This window comes from Hemitrygon akajei, chromosome 6, assembly GCF_048418815.1.
Source record: "Hemitrygon akajei chromosome 6, sHemAka1.3, whole genome shotgun sequence".
Classification (NCBI taxonomy): domain Eukaryota; kingdom Metazoa; phylum Chordata; class Chondrichthyes; order Myliobatiformes; family Dasyatidae; genus Hemitrygon; species Hemitrygon akajei.
In genome coordinates this window covers 100,076,840-100,098,903 of record NC_133129.1, presented here as the reverse complement: position 1 = coordinate 100,098,903, position 22,064 = coordinate 100,076,840, and the positions used below count along the sequence as shown (strand labels likewise).

The following is a 22,064-nucleotide window of genomic DNA, read 5'->3' as shown; positions in this document are numbered from 1 at the left end:
GGGCCTGTTTCTTTGTCTAAAGAGTGTTCAAGGGAAGTTCATCTGGAAGTGACAATATATATTTTAGCACATTTTAAAACTGCCTGTTTTGCAAAGATTTCTCTGGTGACCCTTAAACCAGAGAGGAAGTGATCATAACTGGTCATCTCATTTACTCTGAGGTCAAAGTGCACAAGCTGGCTAGCAAACCTGCCCAAGTACAGAAATAGTTCATTTGCCCCGATGGTCCTTGGGGCTCCCCATGGATGTGAAAAGGCAGCACTGTGGGACAAATGTGAATAAACGTTTGTTACACCCTCAATGAAACAGGGAAAACAGGGTAAAGAGAATCCCGTCTGAGGCAGTGCCATTTATTTCAGTGGGGATCTTCCACTATTTTGTGGTGGCCCTGGGAGCGGAAAGGTGGGTATCCGATTCACTGCCGCCCGCTGTTTAGTTTCACTTCCTCAAGCCGCAGGATCTGAAACGCCTGGCATTCTGAAGCAGAGCAGCCAGTGAGTGATTGATGGGACCTCCAGAGACTCATTTCCAAAGCAACACTCACACAATTACATCCCAAACATTATTATCGGAGCTCCTGAATGTCAGTGGAATATATAGGAGTTGGCAGCTTGACTAATGGCACCAGAGTTCATTGAGATGACTAGCGTCCTGCTCCGCTACTCTGCGGCAAAGGCAGATACTGCTGGTGAATCTCTGCATGGCAGGCAGCATTGGTGCAAAGCTAAAGAGAGACCGGCAGAACAGTTTGCCATTTTTGATTTGAGATTGAAAGCATTTGTTTTTTTTCTCCCCCACAATCTCCTTTACTCTGTAGATTGGTCCTCTGCAGGCCCAAGTTTCTGTTGAAATACCATTACCTCACTTAAGTCAGTGAAGAAGATTCTTTGCAATATAATCAATTGCAAGAATTGTGGCATTGTTAAAAGTCTGTCTTGGGTGGTGCTGAGATGCAAACCTACCTCCTACACAGCTTCTTTAGCAAGATCTGACCCACGTATGACACAGCAGCAGTTTTCAAAGTACAAAGTATATATATATTATACAAGCTTGAGATTCATCTCCTCACAGGCAGACGCAACACAAAGAAACCTCAGACTATCAAACGCCCCATGTGCAGAGATCAAAACAAACAAATCGTGCCAACAATATAAGTAACAAAATAGCACTCAGAACTGGAGTTTTACAGAAGACACAAAGCTGGAGCAGGCAACAGCCTCGGTTCATCGCAGAGCCGAGTAAACGCATGGGACCATAGACACAAAGCCAGACATTGCTGCAGCCAGAGCAGGCCACAGCCAATCGCAGAGCTGAGTAAACAATGCAAGACCACAGATGTGAAGCCAGTTTTGTTGTGACCTTTGTCTAAACACTTGTGAAATAAAATTTTTAGCAGCACACTTGGCCACCTCCTGGTTGGTATAGTGTACTAGGCAGTACTAGTTTTAATCATCTACACTATCCTCAAAAAAAGAAGCAGCTTTGGGCCTTGGTGAAGGAGACAACCGAAGCCACAACTAAATCAACAAATATTTTAACGTACATAATTACGTGGGTGGCAGAGTGCAGATGTGTCTACCAAAGGAGGTGTAAGGCACTCCTTCCCTCCACTACCCTGCAGGTCACCCTTGGGTAAGGTGTAGCACCTGTTTAGCCCCTGATCAGGGTCACGTGAAGCCACGGGAGCAGCTGGTGGATGGTCGTACGAGCAGCCGGTGCAGATCACAAGTCCTGGTTATGTGACAATGACAATGGGAGAGCACTTTGGGATCTCCTTTAAGATTAGTTTTATATGTGTCCATACTGTGAAATTCATCATTCATGTCAAATCAAATCAGCAAGTATTGTGCTGAGAACAGACCACAAGTGTTGCCACACTCCTGTGGCCAACACGACTTGCCCACAGCTTACTAACCCCAACCCGTACATCTTTGGAATAAGACCACAAGACAAGGGAGCAGAATTAGGCCATTCAGCCCATCGAGTCTGCTCTGCCATTTCCCTCTCAACCCCAATCTTCTCCCTGTAACCTTTCACACCCTCACTAATCTAGAACCTGTCAGCCTCCGTCTTAAATATACCCAGTGACTTGGCCTCCACAGCCGCCTGTGACAATGAATTCCACAGACAAGCTGCTCTAACCCGGTCCTGAAGGAGGCAGAGTTAGGATTTAGACCCAGTGTTAAACAAGGACCCTTAGGGCAGTAACGATGTAGTCATCCCTCTTTATGCTATGGACCAATACCATTAAGCAAGGGTCCATGGAACCCCAGCTCTACCCAAGCTATTTATTCAGTTCTGTTTTTAAACCCACTTTCACTGCCCTTTCAGCAGTACACTCCAGCTTCCTGTGCACAGGGAGAAATACCCATCCCCGTTTCCTTTGACAACGTTATCCAAAACTGATGTCCCGTACTGCTCAAGCTTTTCACCAGTGACAGGACATTTTCCTTGTCTATTCCATCAGATACTTTATAATATTGACCCCCCCCCCCTCATCAAACCTCTGTAGAACCCAGATATCTGCTGGATTCCACCCTCCCAAAAAAACAAAGACAACACAAAAATACATAATTGGCACACTTTATGAATCGATGCCAACTGCCCGAGACAAACTGCCCCTCCCCAACTAGCTGATGCTATTTAAAGGCTGCAGCTGTCCAGCAGGAAGACACCAAAGGCTCGTGCATTGCTGTTAGAGGCTGGGGTGATTTAATGCTTCACTCTAAGGGGGTGTGAAGGCCCCATGACCAGAGATCTTTTAAAGAGACACTGTCTTATGATCATGGAGCATTGATTAAAATCCTAGTGACTTTACCTCTTTCCTGACCGCTTACATCAAATAGTCAGTGACATTTCAGTGTTGCCTGTTAATTAGCTGTCTGCTGGATTTATTAAAATGGCAAATCATAGCTGGTGTCCCGAGGAACAGTATCACTCATACATTCGATAGCCTTGTTTTTCCAAAGACTTGACTTAACATTGATTATTAAAATAAATTACTTTAATAATTAAAGTAACAACCTTAAGTCAAGGAAATAGCTAAATGGATGTTACTGAGAATGGGGCTTCCCCCACCCCTCCTCCAGAGTAAGAGGCTGAGGTTTAACCTCGTAGATGTTTCTAATTTGAGGGGTTTAGATGATGTGAATGTTCCTTCTCCCGTGACAAGAGATTTCAAAGGCAGATGGCAGAGATACAAAGATTTAAAGAGTACTGATAGAACAGTACAGTGGAGGAACAATGTTGTGCCGAGCCAGCTAAACAGCAGATCAAAACACCCAAACGCTAATCCCTCCTACCTACACCATGTCCATATCCCTCCATCTTCCTCACATCCACACACCTATCCAAACATCTCCTAAAAGCCTCGCATGTATTTGCCGCCACCTCTACCAGGCATCCACCACTCTGAGTGAAAAACTTACCCCTCACATTCCCCTTGAATCTGCCCCTGCCATCACCTTCAATGCATGCCCTCTGGTATTAGACATTCTAACCCAGGTAACAGATACCCCATCTACTCTCTGTATGCCTGCCGTAATCTTACAAACCTCTATGAGAGCTCTCCTCAGCCTATGTCACTCCGGAGTAAACAACCCGAGTTTATCCAGCCTCTCGTGATAGTACATGCCCTCTAAACCAGGCAGCATCCTGGTAAACCTCTTCTGCTCCCTCTCCAAAGCCTCAACAGTATTTTCCCCACACAGGCGTGGTGCCTTTATGGAATGAGCTGCCACAGGACATGAGAGACTGGATACAACTGAAGGCTATTTAGACAGGTACATGGGTAGAAAGATTGTAGAGCAGGGATCCTCAGCCTGGGGTACATGCTTGACAGTAATGGTCCATAGGGTGGGAACCCCTAACATATAGGGATCGAGACCAAATGCAGGCAAATGGGACTAGCTTAGGTAACATCTGGATCAGCATGTATGAGTGGGGCCAAGGGGTCAGTTTCTGTGCTGTAAAATTCTATGGCTCTAAGCCATGATAGAGATGGATAATTTGTTAACTGATTCGTGCATTGCAGGACAAGAAGATATTGTTGAAAACTGGGAGAACTCCCTTCCTCTTCCAATAGCACCATGGGGTATCTCAATTAGAAGAGTCATCCAATGCTAATATAACTGATGTAACTAATATAACACCTCTGCATTGCACCTAGGGCACTGGCACGAGCACCACAGGTCAGTGCAGAGAACAGTGCTGCACAGTCAGAAGGGAAGGAAACTGCCTTTGACAATGAAGAGATTGGGATTGGATAGTTCAGTCTGGGATCAAATATCATCTGACCCAAGCAGGCACAGGGGAAAACTGCAGCAAGCCACAAAGTACTTTTCTGGGAATCTTGGCAGTTTACACCAGCATGTTATTTGATTGTAGAGGCCAGCACAAGTTGATGACCAAACTTCACTAAATAGAGATGCCCATGTGCTCCACTTCCAATATGGGATGTGCAGACTAGGCCAGTACTAGGATTAGTATCGATTGATAGTTGGCATTTTAATGTAGAGCATTCCTGTGCTATACAATTAGACAATTTAAATTCAGTATACAGTGGTCAATAATTTTAAAACTGGTGAGAGTCAAGGGGTTAATTGGAAACTTTAGAACAGGGATTCCCAACCTGGGTTCCACGGACCGCTTGCTTAGTGGCATTGGTCCATGGCTTGAAATAGGTGGGAACCCGAGTTAGATGTTGGCTGCAAATCTGTACCATAGCATTTGTGACTGTGTCTCAGGACTCAACTAATCGATCTGATTGTATCCATCTACAATGCTTACTTCTCTGTAGTTCTTTCCTTTGCCCTCTTTCTCATTCTGTTCTTCTCTCCGACAACAATTATACAGTTTAACAGAATAAAAACATGACCAAATTCACATTTTGAAAGCCAGGTTGGAGGTTTTAGGAGAATATGAAAACGGGGGGGGGGGGGGGGGGGAGGGGGAGAGACAAGGACACGAAAGGAATTTAGGAATTCAGGCACAATGAATATGCATTTTTCTTTCTGTTAAAATAAATCTCTCTTCCTCCCCTCTTCTTTTATTCCCCACTCTGGCCTCTCACCTGCCTATCACTTCCCTCTGGGGATCCGCTCCCCTTCCCTTTCTCCTATCAGATTCCTTCCTCTCTAGCTTTTTACCTTTTCCACCCACACGGTTTCAACTATCCCTTTCTAGCCATTCTCCTTCAATTCAGTGAACATGAGGCAGATTAGCTCTTGGCCATACGGAGTACACACGAGCAGATTTCCACTATATTTACTACCGATCTGCTTGTCTCTCTCCACTGCAGGTTTCACCTTGGTTTGCAGCACTGCATTTTTGCTTTCTAACTTGATGAGGGTAATCTGCGAGTCTGGCTGACAGTCACAATCTGTTCTCCAGGATCTTAGAAGTAAGGTACAACTTAATTAGCTGCAGGCCTCGCTCTCGCTGAGGTAGGAGAAATACCCCTCTCTCCCTTGTTCGACAGAGAACCTGTGGATGTCCAACTGCTGGGATGAACAGTGGTTTCTAATGGACTCTCGATCATGGTCTCTTTGGGGACTGTGATGGCTTGCATGGTGGGTGGGGGGGGGGGTTTGATGTAGGGGGAGGGTTGGTGCTTTGCTGTTGCTTGTGTGTGAGGGGAGGGGAGCTCTGGGGCTCTAACTTTCTCCTGTTATTCATTTTTTGGGGGATTTTCTTCTGCTTTGATGATGTCTGTGAAGAGCAAGAATTTCGGGTTATATATCTTCTCTAACCTTCAATAAACTGTTATTTTGTCTTTAAACAATTCATCACCAGCACTTGCTATTCTTCTAGTGATTACTGACTCACTGGCAGAAGTGGCAAATCTGGTGGCACTCACCTTGAGAGGGTAGAATTTGTGTCAAAGTCTCAGGGTCCTTGCCTTCGAACCTTGTAATATAGGCCGACGAACCCCAGCAGGTTAGAAAATTAACTCTGTCATGTCTTTTGAAACATTCAGTGAAAAGCATCGCTTGCATCTACAACAACACAGTCTGAGGTAAGTGTGCTCAGGTAAGTGTCGCCAGGCTTCTGGCGCCAACATAGCGTGCCCGCGGCTTACTAACCCTAACCCGCATATCCTCTGGCATGTGGGAGGAAACCCATGCAGTCACGGGGGGGGGGGGGGGGGGGTGGGAGCACATAAACATTTTGAAGACGGTGGCAGGAATTTAACCCTGATCATGGTTGCTGGTACTGTAAAGCCTGACACTAACCACTCTGCTACCATGACGCCTATACCAAAGCACGGTTGCAGGGTCAGAGGAATACGACAGTGTTAAAGGAGGCTCTGCCTGCTCTCTGATACACGATTACAGATGTCCATAATTAAACAAGCAGAACCCCAGAGCTGGGAATGGTGCCCGGGAGAGATTCACTTACCCCGTCACTGGATCAGGATGATTTTGCAGTGTCAGGTTTGGTGCCTACTGCAGGTAATCCACATCTTCAGGAAGGCAGCGATCACTGATTGCGCCGTAGACCACGAGACAGGAACTAATACAAGGCCAATCTTCTCACAACTCTCTTTAATGAGTTATATTAGCATTATTTACCAAGAAGTAAACGGCCAGGGCTAATTATAATCGGCAAGGAAGCCGAGGGAGGTAAAAGTAGAACGTTGCAGCTTTCTGAGCAAATTCTTTCCGGTGACTTAGCGGCACGGGGTGTCATTGACACCGAGTGCACTGGGTCAGAAGCAGCTGGCTCTCCTTGGCTGCTCGTACAGAATCACCATCTCACGCTCAGTTTTCAGAATCAGGTCGAATGTCACCGGCATGTGTCGGGAAATTGCTTGTTTATCAGCAGCAGTACACAATTATAGAAAAAAGTGACCTTACAGTATATACATTAAATAGTTAAATTAAAAAAAGTGGTGCAAAAAAAAGCAGAGAGGCAGTGTTCATGGATTCAATGTCCATTCGGAAATTGGACGGCCGAGGGGAAAAAGCTGTTCCTGTGCATCTTCAGGCTCCTGTACCTGCTACCTGATGATAGCAACGAGAAGAGGGCATGTCCCGGGTGACAGGAATCCCGTCCAAATCCAGCTCCCCAGTCCCCTCACCTTACGGAGGAAAACCTGCTGCTTTCTAGCTCTGCACCATGATTTAAAGGAATAAATCCATAGTTCCAGAGACACAGGTTCCAACCTGATCCCCTGCCTGGTGATGTCCGTGTGGACTCTCACTCTTGTCTCAGTGACCATGTTGTCCGGTTTCCTTGCACTTGTCAAAACTGAGTGGGTTCATGGCTAATTGGTCACTGCAAAGAATCACTCCCATCCCAGTGTATACAGTCTGAGAAGAATAGAAAACTGTAATTAATGTAGAATTAGTGTAAGTGGTTGACAATTGGCACGGACTCAGTGGGGCAAAAGGTCACGTTTCCACGCTGTCTCTCTCTCTCTACGACTTGGCGACTCCAGATGGGGCAAAAGGTCACGTTTCCACGCTGTCTCTCTCTCTACGACTTGGCGACTCCAGATCGGTGCTTATATTGCTCTTTTTGCAAGTGTTTTTGTAAAATTCAAAGCAGCCAAACAGAAGATTTCAACATGTATGTTAGAGTGAGTAGACATGTCCTCCAGCCCCCACAGACTACTCCCCATTCTGACCTTTTAACTGGCCTGTCATTTCCCCCTGGGTCCCCTCCTCCTTCCCTTTCTCATATAGTCCACTCTTCTCCTGCCCTCGATCTTTCCCAGCCACCGGACTTCACCTGTCACCTTCCAGCTATCCCTCTTCCCCTTCCTCCATCTTTGTATTCAGGCGTCTCCCCCCTTCCCTCTCAGTCCTGAAGAAAAGTCCAATAGTTTATTCTTTTCCACAGATGCTGTCTGACCTGCTGAGTTCCTCCAGCACTCTGTGTGTTGCCCTGAGTGGACATCATCTTGCAGAACCTGTCCTGGGCCCAGCACACAAGCTCGAGGACAAAAGAAGCACCTCTGCTTCCTGAGGAGTTTGTGGAGATTTGGCATGACATCTGAAACTTTGACGAACTTCTACAGATGTGCAGTGGAGAGTATATTGACTGGCTGTGTCACAGCCTGGTATGGAAACATCAATATCCTTAAACAGAAAATTTGACAAAAAGTAGTGGATACAGTCCACTACAGACCATCAGGGGTAAAGCCCTCCCCACCTTTGAGCACATAGACATGAAACACTGTAGTAGGAAAGCAGCATCCATCATCAGGGGCCCCCACCATCCAGGCCAGGCTCTCTTCTCACTGCTGCCAAGAGGAAAAGTGGTACAGGATCTTCAGGACCCACACCACCACATTCAGGAACAATTATTACCCCTCAATCATCCGGCTCCTGAAGCAGGGGGATAACTTCACTCAATTTCACTTGCCTCATCATTGAAATGATCCCACAGCCTGCGGACTCACTTTCAAGGACTCTTCATCTCATGTTCTCGGTATTTATTGCTTATTTATTATTACTACTACATTTTGCTTTTGCAGTTTGTTGTCTTCTGCACTCTGGCTGATGCCCAAGTTGGGTGATCCTTTATTGATTTTGTTATGGTTGTTATTCTATAGATTTATTATGGCCACAAAAAGAATCTCAGGGTGGTATATGGTGATGTATATACACATTGATAATAAATTTACTTTGAACTTTGACCAGGAAGAGTGTAGATATCTCTCTCCTCCTCTCCCCCCCACCCCCCACACACATCCAGTAACACTGAGTCTCTCTGAAGAAAAACAATCACACAACAGTACAACACAAATGGGCTACTTTAGTCCATCTCATCCACAATGCCAATCTGCCTACGTTAGGCCCATATCCCACTATCCAAGTACTGTCCAAGTGCCTTTTAAATGTTAGAATCACATCTGGTTCCTCCACTTCCTCTGGTAGCTTGTTTCAGTCAGCCACAAACCCACACCAAGTGTGGAAAACCTACCCCTCAGATCCCCTTTAAAATTCCTCCCCTACACATTTAATCTGTGCCCTCTAAATATTAAAGATAGATTAGCATTATTTATCACATGTACTTCGAAACATATAGTGAAATGCATCGTTTGTGTCAACAACCACGGTTCAAGAATGTGCTGGGGGCAGCCTGCAAGTGCTACCTTGCATCTAGTGCCAACACGGTATGCCCGCAACTAAATGTGTACACTTTGAGATGCACTCAACCTCCTTACCACAGTGATGGGAGTTGAACTCAGGTCACCAGCACTCGAATTGTGTCTTTAGTTCTTGACCACAGTTCTAGTAAGAGTTTTGACCATTTATTCTAGATATACCCCTCGTTATTTAAAAGAAGAACTTCAATGTCAGCCCTTGGCCTCCTACAATGCCTAGAAACTGTATTCAGTCCCCCACACCCCTCACATTTTCACTTTTTCCTGTCTCATTTTCTGAAGTAGGATCTTTTGAACTAATCTACAAAACATAATGCATCATGTTAAGGCAAAAATAAAATTCCAAAACCTGTCAGCAATTTACTAAAAATCAAAAACCAAATTGAGAGGCTGACAAAGTATTTATCTCACTTATAATTACTACACCAACTTCCCCCAGGTGCAACATACAGTATTACCATCAACTTACTGATGTAGAAAATTGGAGGATCATCTGTTTTCAATTAATGCAGAAGAGTAAATACCCCCTCTCTCTGTAAGGTAGATTTTCAGCAGACCAAACGAAAATGAAAACAAGGAGCATTCCAGACAAGTCAGGAAGTGATAGTAGAGACAAACAAATCTGGGGAAGGGTACAAGACCATCTCAGAGGCACTGGACTTGCCTCAGAGCTCAGTGTAGTTCATCGTGAAACCACGGCCACACTGACCAGCCCTCTAAACTAGTGGCCGGAGAAGAATGGCACTTGTAAGAGAGGCTACTGTGATGCCATCACTCACTCTGAGTGAGCTGCAGAAGTCAGTGGCTGCAACTGGAGATGACTCCACAATCTCGAAGGCCCTGCACAAAAAGGGCATTTATGGAAGCGTGGCAAGGAAGAAGCCCTGGCTTAAAACAAACATACCCTTGCCTATTAAAATTTCTACAAAGCATCACTTAGAAGATACTGTAAAGATGTGGAAGAAGGTGTAGTGGTTGGATAAGACCAAGTGGTACATGTGACATAAATCTAACGCTGTGCATCAGCCTGATAACACCATCCTTACTGTACAGTATGGTGGGGGTAGCATCATGCTATGGGGATGCTTTTCAGCAGCAGGGACTGGAAAACTGGTCAGGATTGATGGGAAGATGCAGCGGGATCCCGGATAAAAACATTCTAGTCTCTGCCAGAACAGTTAAATTGGGGAGTAAGTTTGACTTTCAGCAGGACAGTGACCCAAAGCACACTGCCACAGCAACCATGGAGTGGCTTTAAATGAAGAGAATTGATGTCCTCGAGTGGCGCAGTCAGTCCTGGCCTAAACCCAATCGAGCATCTCTGGCAAGACCTCAAGATTGCTGTCTACCACCACTCCCCAACTAACCTGGCACAGCTTGAGCAATTTTGTGAGGAGGAATGGGAATATCTTGTTCCAGCATGTTGTACAAATCTAATAGAGGCTTATCCAAAAAGACTACTGGCTGCTAGAGGTGGATCAACTAAGTACTAGGCAAAGGGAGATGAGTACTGTACTTTTAAACTGCTGACCTTTCAGCTTTTGAATTTTTATTTTTTCATGCTTAAGCTTCCTGTTTTATTGGGCTCTACTGTGGAAAAAAATCATGAAAATCAAATAAAAATTCTCAGTTAGCTTGATCAAAATCCCTGGTTGTAATACACACTTACGTGAGCAAAGAGTTGGGGGTTACATACTTCTACAAGACACTGTATATTCCAATGAGGATAAACTCAGCCTATCTAATCCCTCCATTCCAAACAATATCTGGGGAGTCTCTTCTGCACACTCTCTATTGCTCCCACATCCTTCCGATACAGTAGCAACCCAAATGCTACACAATACAGGCAACCCTCATGTTACTGGGGATTGGATGACTCTGAAATGCAGGCAGCAACACAATCTTCTGTAATTCAAAGCAGAGTCATCTGTGCAAGAAAAAAAAAGTTGGGAAAAAATAAATAACCATTAATTTATTTCTTCTCCTCTACCAAAATAAAACTCCATTGTTTTGTCCAACTCTTATAATCAACTGTTCAGCCCACCGAGACAAGCATGCCAAATGCCTTCCTCATTACTTTCTCTACTCATGTGGCCACTTTCAGGAAGTTGGGTCTCTCATTACTTCAATGCTTCCAGGTTCTCTGCCAATTCCTCCCTGTCCCACCAGAATTCAACCTCCCAAAGTACCTTATCTCACACTTGTCTGGATTAAATTTGCCACCTTCCTGGCTAATCCATGAACAATCAACACCTCTACAAACTTGTGTTGTCTGCAAATTTACGATGCAGACCACCTTCTCATTCTTATCCATGTAATTTTTATATACTGCAAAGCTTTCAGTATGGATCCCTGTGGCCGCCAAATTTTCAGTCAGAGAAGTGCCCACCCACCACCTTCTGCCCACCAACACCACCCCCCCCACCTCCAAGACAGTTTTAAATACGGTTTGCCAGCGTACTTCAGATTCCTTCTGCCTTTAACTTCTGGACTATGCTGGACCTTGCCAGAAGACGTGGACTCCATGCAAACTGTGTCCAGTACCCTACCTTCAATTTTCTTAGCTACTTCCTCAAAGAAGTCAGTTTGTGTGGCAAGTTACCGCTGCACAAAACCAGGCTAACTCCTTCTAATCAATCCCCATCTTTCTAAGTGGATGGAAATCCTGCCCCGCAAGTCTTCTCTGACAAATTACCTACCACTAGTACAAGGCTTACAGACCCATGGTTTCCAGGCTTATTCCAATGGAAGGAGAAAGGGCGGTCACTTATTTCTGTCTGCTGTCTCTGAATTTCCTTTCTGTATCAGCACTATCTTGACCTGGTCTAAACCTTCAATCAAACAATCTGGTCAACTCCTTGATGCACACCTTGCTTTCACTTGTAGACCAAATCAGGGGTTCTCCACCTTGGGTCTACAGACACTTTGTTTAATGGTAGGGGTCCATGGCATATAAAAGGCTGGCATCTGGATATGGACACCTCGTCTTTTACAGCTTTCTATGTAACCACATCAATGAAGAAAATTATTCAAAGCTTATGCTGTACCCCTTACAATTCTATGAACTCACTTCCCTAATTCTCTCAGAAAGAGAACAGGTGGACACCCATAATAAGGTTACCCAGTGAGGTAATTATATTTCCAGTTACTCTGCCCATCAAGGAGAGAGGAAAAGACAGTTACTCATACGTGGAGAATCTGCACGATTCTCCCAACACCAGATCCCGTGAAGCACATCTCACCGCAGGATGCAAGCCTCTATACCATCCATTTCAGGTTCCATTCTCATTAAGTGGTGGAGTTTAAAATTCATCTGAATTTCTCCATTTTCAGTCTGGAGACAAGGCAGTGCTATCATGAGAGGCTGAATAAACTTGGTTTGATTTCTCTGGAACGCCGGAAGCTAGGGGACATCTGACAGAGGTTTAAAAGATTATGAGAGGCATAGATAGAGTAGACAGAGAGCATCTGTTACCCATTAGAAATGTCTAATAGCAGAGGGCATGCATTGAAGGTGAGAGGGGTAGGTTCAAAGGGGATGTGAGGGCTAAGTTTTTTTAAAAACTCAGAGTGGTGGATGTGTTTCCCGGTGTCGTGGTAGAGGCAAATACATTTAAGGCTTTAAGAGACATTTAGACAGGCACAGGAATGCGAGGAAGATGGAGGGATATGGACATTGTGTAGGTAGGAGGGATTTGTTTGATTTACTTTATAGCTGGTTCAGCACAGCATTGTGGGCTGAAGGGCCTGTTCCTGTGCTGTACTGTTCTATGTTCTATTCATTACCTGGAACTAGCTATGACTCCGATTCATGAAATAAAATCGGGACTGTCTGCAGTTTACAACATTTATACAGTACCTTGAATATAATCAAACTCACAGGCCCTTTACATCAATAACCAGGCAAAAGGGGTACCAAGTCGAAGGAGGCAACAGGGAAGGTAAACTAATTATTTCTTAAGAGGATGCTGAAGGGATCCCGGATACAAGAGGTAGATCGAATATCTGTAGCCTCTCTACAGAAAAGATCACTAACATTGATAAGTGCAGTTGCAATAATGTTTGAGGAATTCATCATTGAGACCAACGATTAGCAGCCACCTGCTTCCCTAAACATTCACTCCCACCACCAGTGCATCACACACTGCAGCAACCCATCAAGACCACCGACAATTCCTAGTGCTACAATCCCGACCCAGAAGGTCAAGTAAAATCCACCATATGCAGATTCCTCAAGGCACACACCACCCTGACTTGGGAGGGTATTGTGGCTCCTTCATCACTGGACCCCAGTCCTGGAGCTCCCCACCCAGGAGCACCACGGGATTCCCTTCATCAGAAGGCTCAAACAGGTGGCTCAGCGTTCCCGTCCAGAGACAGCAGAAGGTAAGCAACAGGCTTTACCAGCAAAGTCCATATCCCACAAATTAAAAACACTCACAAATTGTGCACTGTTTCACTTATCCAATTTTGATATGATTAATATAAATCACATACCCCACATAAAACACGTCTGACTACCATGCCATCAGGTCATGACCAAGTCAGTGCTGGCTTCCAGGAAGACAATCCCATTATTTCTGTTCCATCTCCTTATCTTCCTGAAGTCCTCTAACTTATTTTCACTAGCGTGCCTATTAACTAATTCTTCAGTCAGTTATCTACACTAAGTTGTAACTCACAGCTGCCAATTGAGATGAGGAAGACAATCAGATCATCTGGCAGAAACCAAGCTGTACTCCTTGGAGTTGCAACACCAACTGTTAACATCTCCAGAACATTACATGACACCTCTCGTCAGCCCTTTCTGAGCTATGGACGCTACCATCCACATCACTTCTCCTTGGAAGGACACACTCCTTGTTTTCTGCCAAAGGCACGAGTGTGGGCATTTCCATCTTGCCACAACAACAGAACATCAAGTCACCCATCCTTGTAAACTCCATCCCAAATTTTCCTTTCCTTCAAGTCTTAATGGCTCTGTTAAATTCATGTATCCTCACAGGTTGTTTTGTCTGACTTTCCACTCAATTTTTACCTGGAGCAATCCGAGAACAAATTTTGTCATAAGTGACATGACAACAGTTAGCCCAATAGTACTAGAATGCCAGGGATCACTGATACTCATTCTATTCCTGCCACTGTCTGCAAGTAGTCTGTACTCTGACCACGTAGTTTCCTCCAAGTGCTCTGGTTTCCTCCCACATTCCGAAGACGTACGGGTTAGCGTTAGTGAGTTGTGGGCCTGCTCTGTTGACACCGGAAGTGTGGCGACACTCGTGGGCTGCCCCCAGCACATTCCTCACGGATTTGATGCGAACAACGCATTTCACTGCATGCTTTGTTATACATGTGACAAGTAAAGCTAATCTTTAAAAAGTGTGCAAGATCACAATGAGTCATCCCTTCCGATTCAACAATGTTCACAGTTTGACTGGCTGACCACTGCATTTGCTCCTGTCCTCCAACCTAGAGGCTCTGTCTCCCAAGCCTTGATGTTCCTGACGATGGCCAGCTCATCTCCAATAACTGGTCTGGAACCAACAGAAATGCTCACACGAACATCGAAACTGAAGACCCCTCTCCCAGTTTTGTTAGCATCCAGAGCATGCCTCAGTGGATGAACGCAAGGTATAAAGCAGCCAGATTGGAATTGACACTTAAGTGGTAGAATGGTCTCCCACGGTTCTGATTGCTTAGGAGAGGAACATTCTTGGCAGCCTCTGGACTGGCAACATTAGTTGCCGACTCTCTTTGCGGTTCACTTACCATTAGCACCAAAATCATTATAAATCATTCTTGAAAGTTGCATAAGCAATCGTGAACCAACTTGCTCTTGCAGTAATGACAAGGCTGGTCGCAAAGTGGGTAATTATTCAGAGATTCCCCCCCCACCCACCTACCACCCCACCCTTACCCAGTGACATAGCAGATGATACTGAGAGCTGCTGCCTCACAGAGTTATACAGATTCCGTCCCGTTTCTTCCCACACCCGAGGAGCTCAGCTTGGTAGATTCACTGGCTGCTGGTGCACAGTGTGGGCAAGGCCTGGTGGGGGAGATGCTCATGCTGATGAGAAGTGAATACAATGGCATCAGAGAGTCACACAATTCAGAAATAGAACCTTCTGCTCAACTGGTCCATAGTGACTGAGATTCCCATCTAAATTTAAATGTTTAAATGTTATTGATGGACCTGCCTTAACCACCTCCTGAGAAATAAACCATCAGATGGAAGAGCAGCCACTCAGGTTCCTATTAAATCTCCCCTCTCTCACTTCAAACCCTCTAGTTCTTGGTTCGCCAACCCTGGGAAAGACTGTGTGCACATCTTATCTATACCCCTCATGATTTTATAACCACTGTAAGGTCACCTCTGCTTCAATGAATAAAGTTCCAGCTTGTTCAGCTTCTCCGTATAACTCAGTCCCCTGAGTTCCAGCAACTCATTCATGCCATGGGCAGTACAGTAGCACAGTACCAGCCACCAGGGTTCAATTCTCACCACCGTCTGTAAGGAGTTTGTACGTTCTCCCCGTGATTTTCCTCCAGGTGCTCCGGTTTCCTCCCACAGTCCAAAGATGTACCAGTTGGTAGGTTCATTGGTCATTGTAAATTCTCCTGTGATTAGGCTAGGGTTACATCAGAGGATTGCCGGTGGTGCAGCTTGAAAGGGCAGAAGATCCTATGTATTATACAGTGCTTATAAAAAGTATTCACTCCCAACTTGGAAGTTCTCATGTTGTACAACATTGAATCACAGTGGATTTAATTTGACTTTGTTGACACGGATCAACAGAAAAAAAACCTCTTTCCTCTTTCGTGTCAAAGTGAAACAGATCAGGAGGGCTAAAAGAAGACAAGAAGTTGCTTTGGCAGTCAGGGTGAAGGATAATCCCAAGAGCTTCTACGGCTATGTTAAGAGCAAAAGGATAGTAAGGGATAAAATCGGTCCTCTTGAAGATCAGAGTGGTCGGCTATGTATGGAACCAAAAGAAATGGGAGAGATATTAAGTGGGTTTTTTGCATCTGTATTTACTGAGGAAACTGGAATGGAGTCTATGGAAACAAGGCAAACAAGTAGGGAGGTTATGAAATGTATACAGATTAAAGAGGAGGAGGTGATTGCTGTCTTGAGGCAAATCAGAGTAGATAAATCCCCAGGACCTGACAGGGTATTCCCTCGGACCTTGAGGGAGACTAGTGTTGAAATTGCAGGGGCCCTGGCAGAAATATTTGAAATGTCGATATCCACGGGTCAGGTGCTGGAGGATTGGAGGATAGCTCATGTAGTTCCGTTGTTTAAAAAAGGCTCAAAAATGTAAGCCAGGAAATTTTAGGCCGGTAAGTTTGACATTGGTAGTAGGTAAATTATTGGAAGGAATACTAAGAGATAGGATCTACAAGTATTTGGATAGACAGGGACTTATTAGAAAAAGTCAGCATGGCTTTGTGTATGGTAGGTCATGTTTAACTAATCTATTAGAGTTTTTCAAGGAAGTTACCAGGAAAGTGGATGAAGGGAAGGCAGTGGATGTTGTATACATGGACTTCAGTAAGGCCTTTGACAAGGTCCCGCATGGGAGGTTAGTTAGTAAGATTCAGTCGCTAGGTATACATAGAGAGGTAGTAAATTGGATTAGACATTGGCTCAATGGAAGAAGCCAGAGAATGGTAGTGGAGGATTGCTACTCTGAGTGGAGGCCTGTAACTAGTGGTGTGCCACAGGGATCAGTGCTGGGTTCATTGTTATTTGTCATCTATATCAATGATCTGGATGAGAATGTGGTAAATTGGATCAGCAAATTTGCTGATGATACAAAGATTGGAGGTGTAGTGGACAGTGAGGAAGGTTTTCAAAGCTTGCAGAGGGATTTGGACCAGTTGGAGGAATGGGCTGAAAAATGGCAGATGGAGTTTAATGCGGACAAGTGTGAGGTATTGCACTTTGGAATGTCAAACCAAGGTAGAACATGCAAGGTAAATGGTAGGACACTGAAGAGTGCAGTAGAACAGAGGGATCTGGGAGTACAGGTACATAATTCCCTAAAAGTGGCTTCACAAGTAGATAGGGTTGTAAAGAAAACTTTTGGTACATTGGCCTTTATAAATCAAACTATTGAGTATAAGAGTTGGAATGTAATGGTGAAGTTGTATAAGAATTTGGAGTATTGTGTGCAGTTTTGGTCACCTAATTACAGGAAGGATATTAGTAAGGTTGAAAGAGTGCAGAGAAGGTTTACAAGGATGTTGCCGGGACTTGAGAAACTGAGTTACAGAGAAAGGTTGAATAGGTTAGGACTTTATTCCCTGGAGCATAGGAGAATGAGGGGTGATTTGATAGAGGTGTATAAAATTATGATGGGTATAGAAAGAGTGAATGCAAGCAGGCTTTTTCCACTGAGGCCAGGGGAGAAAAAAGAGGACATGGGTTAAGAGTGAAGGGGGAAAAAGTTTAAAGGGAACATTGGGGGGGCTTCTTCACACAGAGAGTGGTGGGAGTGTGGAATGAGCTGCCAGATGAAGTGGTGAATGTGGGCTCACTTTTGACATTTATGAAAAACTTGGACAGGTACATGGATGAGAGGGGTTTGGAGGGATATGGCCCAGGTGCAGGTCAGTGGGACTAGGCAGAAAAATGGTTCGGCACAGCCAAGAAGGGCCAAAAGGCCGGTTTCTGTGCTGTAATGTTCTATGGTTCTATCTCTACAAAGCAAGATAAATTAATTACAAATATAAAACACAAAATAATTGATGACATAAGTACTCATCCGCCTTTAATGTCACACCCAATCATCACTGGTGCAGCCAATTGGTTTAGAAGTCACATAATTAGTTAAATGGAGATCACCGTGTGCAGTCAAGGTGTTTCAATTGATTGTAGTAAAAATACACCTGTATCTGGAAGGTTTAACTGCTGGAGAGTCAGTATCCTGACAAAAACTACACCCCGAGAAAAAAGAACATGTCAAGCAACTCCACAAAAAGGTTATTGAGAAACACAAGTCAGGAGATGGATACAGGAAAATTTCCAAGTCACTGAATATCCCATAGAGGTCAATCACCAAGAAATGGAAAGAATATGACACAGCTGTAAATCTGCCTCGAGCAGGCTGTCCTCAAAAACTGCATGACAGTGCAAGAAGGGGACCTGTGAGGGAGGCCACCAAGAGACCTATGACCACTCTGGAGGAGTTACAAGCCTCAGTGGCTGAGATGGGAGAGACTGTGCACATAACAGCTGTTGCCCAGGTGCTTCACCAGTCACAGCTTTATGGGAGAGTGACAAACAGAAAGCCATTGTTGAAAAGAACTCACATGAAATCTTGGCTAGAGTTTGCCAGAAGGCACGTGGGAGACTCTGAAGCCAGCTGGAAGATGATTCTATGGTCTGATGAAACCAAAATTGAGCTTCTGGCCATCAGACTAAATGCTACGTTAGGCATAAGCCAAACATCACACATCATCAAAAACACACCATCCCTACTGTGAAGCACGGTGGTGGCTGCATCGTGCTGTGGGGATGCTTCACTGTACAGGCCCTGGAAGGCTTGTGATGATAGAGGGTAAAATAAATGCAGCAAAACAGGGAAATCCTGGAGGAAAACCTGACGCAGTCTGCAAAAGAACTGTGACTTGGAGAAAATCTTTTTCCCAGCAAGACAATAACCCAGGCATAAAGCCAAAGCTACACAAGAATGGCTTAAACACAAAAACGTTAATGTCCTGGAGCGGCCAAGTCAGATTCCAGACCTCAATCCAATCGAGAATTTGTGATGGACTTGAAAAGGGTCAATCCCCATCCAATCTGACGAGCTTAAGCAGTTTTGTAAGGATGAACGGGGAAAATTGCAGTGTCCAGATGTGCAAAGCTGATAGAGCCCTGTCCACACAGACTCAAGCTGTAGTACCGACTTGAAGGGGGTCAATTCTTATGAAATCAATGATTTTGTGTTTTATATTTGTAATTAATTTAGATCACTTTGTAGAGATCTGTTTTCTCATTGACACGAGTTTTTTTCTGTTGGTTAATGTGTATATATTTTCATTCCGAATGCGGCTACACTGACATCTCGTACAAGTGCAACATAACATTCGGACTTATATATTCACTGCCCTGAATGATGAATGCCAGTGCACCACAAGCCTGCTTCACCATTTTGACTACATGCAACCTCATTTTTTTTTCCAAGGAATCATGTATTCATATTCCTAGGTGGCTCTGTTCTACAACACTCTCCAGGGTCCTATCATTCACTGTGAAAGTCCTACCCTCACTGGTCTTCCCAAAATGTACACCTCAAATTCAATAGTATTTGCCCTTTATCAGCCCACCTATGCAGCTGATCAATTATCTTCACGGCCTAAAACAACACCTATTTTAGTGATATCTGCACAAGTACTAACCATGCATTGTGCATTCTCGTACAAATCACTGATCTAGATGACAAATAGCAACCGTGCAATACTGAGTACCTGGCCAAGTCCAAACAAAGGACACTCCCATCCTCACCCTCTGGTTGTTGGCCAGTCATGTACAAAATGACCCAGCTTGCCTGGATTCCACACAACCCAACTTTCCATACCATACAGAACCTTACCAAAAACCATATAGACCACATCTACCACCTTGCCCTCATCAACCTTCATGGGTACTTCAAAAGAAAACATCCCCCAACTTTGCGACGTTTGGTTGGTGTGGACTCAGAGGGTGGAGGGGCCTGTTCCCATGAGTCTATTGAATTCCCCAATCTATCCCCAGCAGGGTTTGAGCAGCTTTTGAACTGAGGGCACAGCTTTGCTCAGTTGTGGCAGAGCGTTTCTGACCAGATGCTGATCAGCATCGCCCAGAGGCCGGACTATCTCCTAAGCAACATCAGTACAACATGGGTAAGGGACCGAATGGCTCCCTGGAGCTCCACCTTTATAACAGTCACTGGACACCACGTCTCACGAATCCCTGACAGAAATAAATCCAGAGAAAATATTCAGCCATCGCATCACCTGATCCCTGTACCACAACTCTTCACCGCCTCGCCGTCCTCCACATCCCGACAGGAGTCTCGGGAGCGTGGGCCCTTTAAACGCGCTTGGATTATATCTTGCATTCATTACCTGCTATATCTAGACCTCACAGGGGTTAAAATAATAAATATATCTGGAATCTTTTTATATATCACTGCCAGAGGAAAAAAAAACAAACCATAAATAGCCCAGGCGACTTATTATGGCGTTGTCATGGGCACAGAGGGGGATCGATTGCTTCCTGTCTCTCTCTTACAAGGTGATGCAATGCATTTTTTTAAAAAAACAACTCAAATGGATGTACCGGTGGAATAGCTTTCATGAATCCGCGATTCCCTTTCAAAATATGTTTAAAAAAACACACGCACAATGAAACAGTTGTGCGAATGTCCTACACGCCGACTGCTGCTGTCAGTTTCACGGTACCCTCCCTGAAATCGATGCATTGAAAATAACGGAAGGCAGATATCACACAGGCTGGATAAAACACCAGCGCCCGCTAATTGCACGGATTCGCGGCAGAGCCCAGAAATAACCGGGAGAGAAGAGGCAGAGGCTTTACCTGTACGTAGCTGGACAATAGGGGATTCAGGTGACCGCGCTACCAGCCATAAACGGAATCGCCCAGACTACAAACCTTGTTTGCCGTCTACGTCTGAGCCAAGGTTGTGTGTATTTAAGGGGTGGGGGACCGGGGGGGGGGCGATGATCAGCAGAGGAGTCTCGCGATGTTTGCTCAGGCAGTGCAGGGCCGAATGTCCGTCCTTGCGCCAGGGCTGGAGACCGAAAGTCGGGAGCCTGTGTGAATCGGTACCTGAACGCCGAGCTCAGGGTCTACCTTCCGCCTGAGAGGAGAAACTGCACTGGCATCGCATTCTAGTTCAATTCCTAACGCAAGCACAAGATATCACCCTGTTCGGGAGACTTTAAAATAGTTACCAATTAAACTGAAATCTGTAATTATTTTCACTTTGTATATAGAGTGGTGATGGTGGGTTCCTTGAGGTTGTTAGCCGGGGGAGGAAGCGGCGATAGGTTCTCACTACACATTAAATATCCCCAAATAGCCTCCTACAACCTGGCCTTCACGTGTGGTTTAGCCCGCCGCAACCGTTTCTACTGACGTGGGAAGGGGCAAAGGCGAGTAACTGGCGTTAAAACCAGGCGCTTCGGGCAGATGGGGTTCTTCAGGCGTGGTTGGCAGCTCACCTAGGAGAAGGAAAACTCTGATCTCAAAGCTCCGCAGCCTTGCGGCCGTACCCATTCACGGGGACGGCTTCGGGAGTAAACCCCGAGGGGGAAAATCCGGAGCTGGAGTCCCCACCTTGAGCTCAATGCTGACTCCCGCGACGCTGCTGGTGCCAAACTAGCATCGGTCTCTGCTGTTTCCTTGGGGTCATCAGATGCGTGGAGAGGGGGGAACAGCTAGCTCCCCATATTGTATTCTTGTTGCTTGCATACAGCCAGGACGCAACATCCGCGATCGGCGCTGAACAGAGGCGGCCTCAGAATACAGGGTAATATTAAAAACCCATTCTGAGGAATCCAATATAGAAGCAGGAATGTCTTGCTGCCGTTACGCAGGGTAAGAGCACACCATGCGTGTGTTTCCCATGAGTAATACGTGCAGTTTTGGTGTTATGTGTAGAAAGAGTGTTCTTGGAGTTCAGACGCCCACATTACCGGACGCACCTGAGTCGACCTGGTGGCATTAGTAGTAGTTGTTGTTGTTGTTCAGATAAAGGTTCACCAGATGGATTTGTGGTATAAGAGAAGAAATTGGGTCAATTAAGCTTTTATCTGTTAGAGTTTAGAAGACCAACAGGGATTCTCACAACCCCCCCCCCCCACAAAATTCAAAAAGGAAAGGATAATTAGACCTAGGAAGAATGTAACACCATAGAACCCAAGACATAGGAGCAGA

At 45.1% G+C, this 22,064-nt stretch overlaps 1 protein-coding gene across 4 annotated transcripts in view; it reads right to left on the bottom strand.

The window, feature by feature from the left end:
- The window catches only part of ache (acetylcholinesterase (Yt blood group)), a 79,664-nt gene extending 58,835 nt beyond the window's left edge, over positions 1 to 20,829 (bottom strand). The window contains exon 1 of one of the 4 annotated variants that reach the window (XM_073048993.1): positions 20,703 to 20,829. The gene's annotated coding sequence lies outside the window, so the exon portion shown is untranslated. Of the gene's footprint in view, positions 1 to 6,399; positions 6,645 to 20,702 lie in introns of those variants that run through there. The other 3 variants (XM_073048996.1, XM_073048994.1, XM_073048995.1) reach the window with 3 other exon arrangements.
- Positions 20,830 to 22,064: the final 1,235 nt, after the last annotated feature.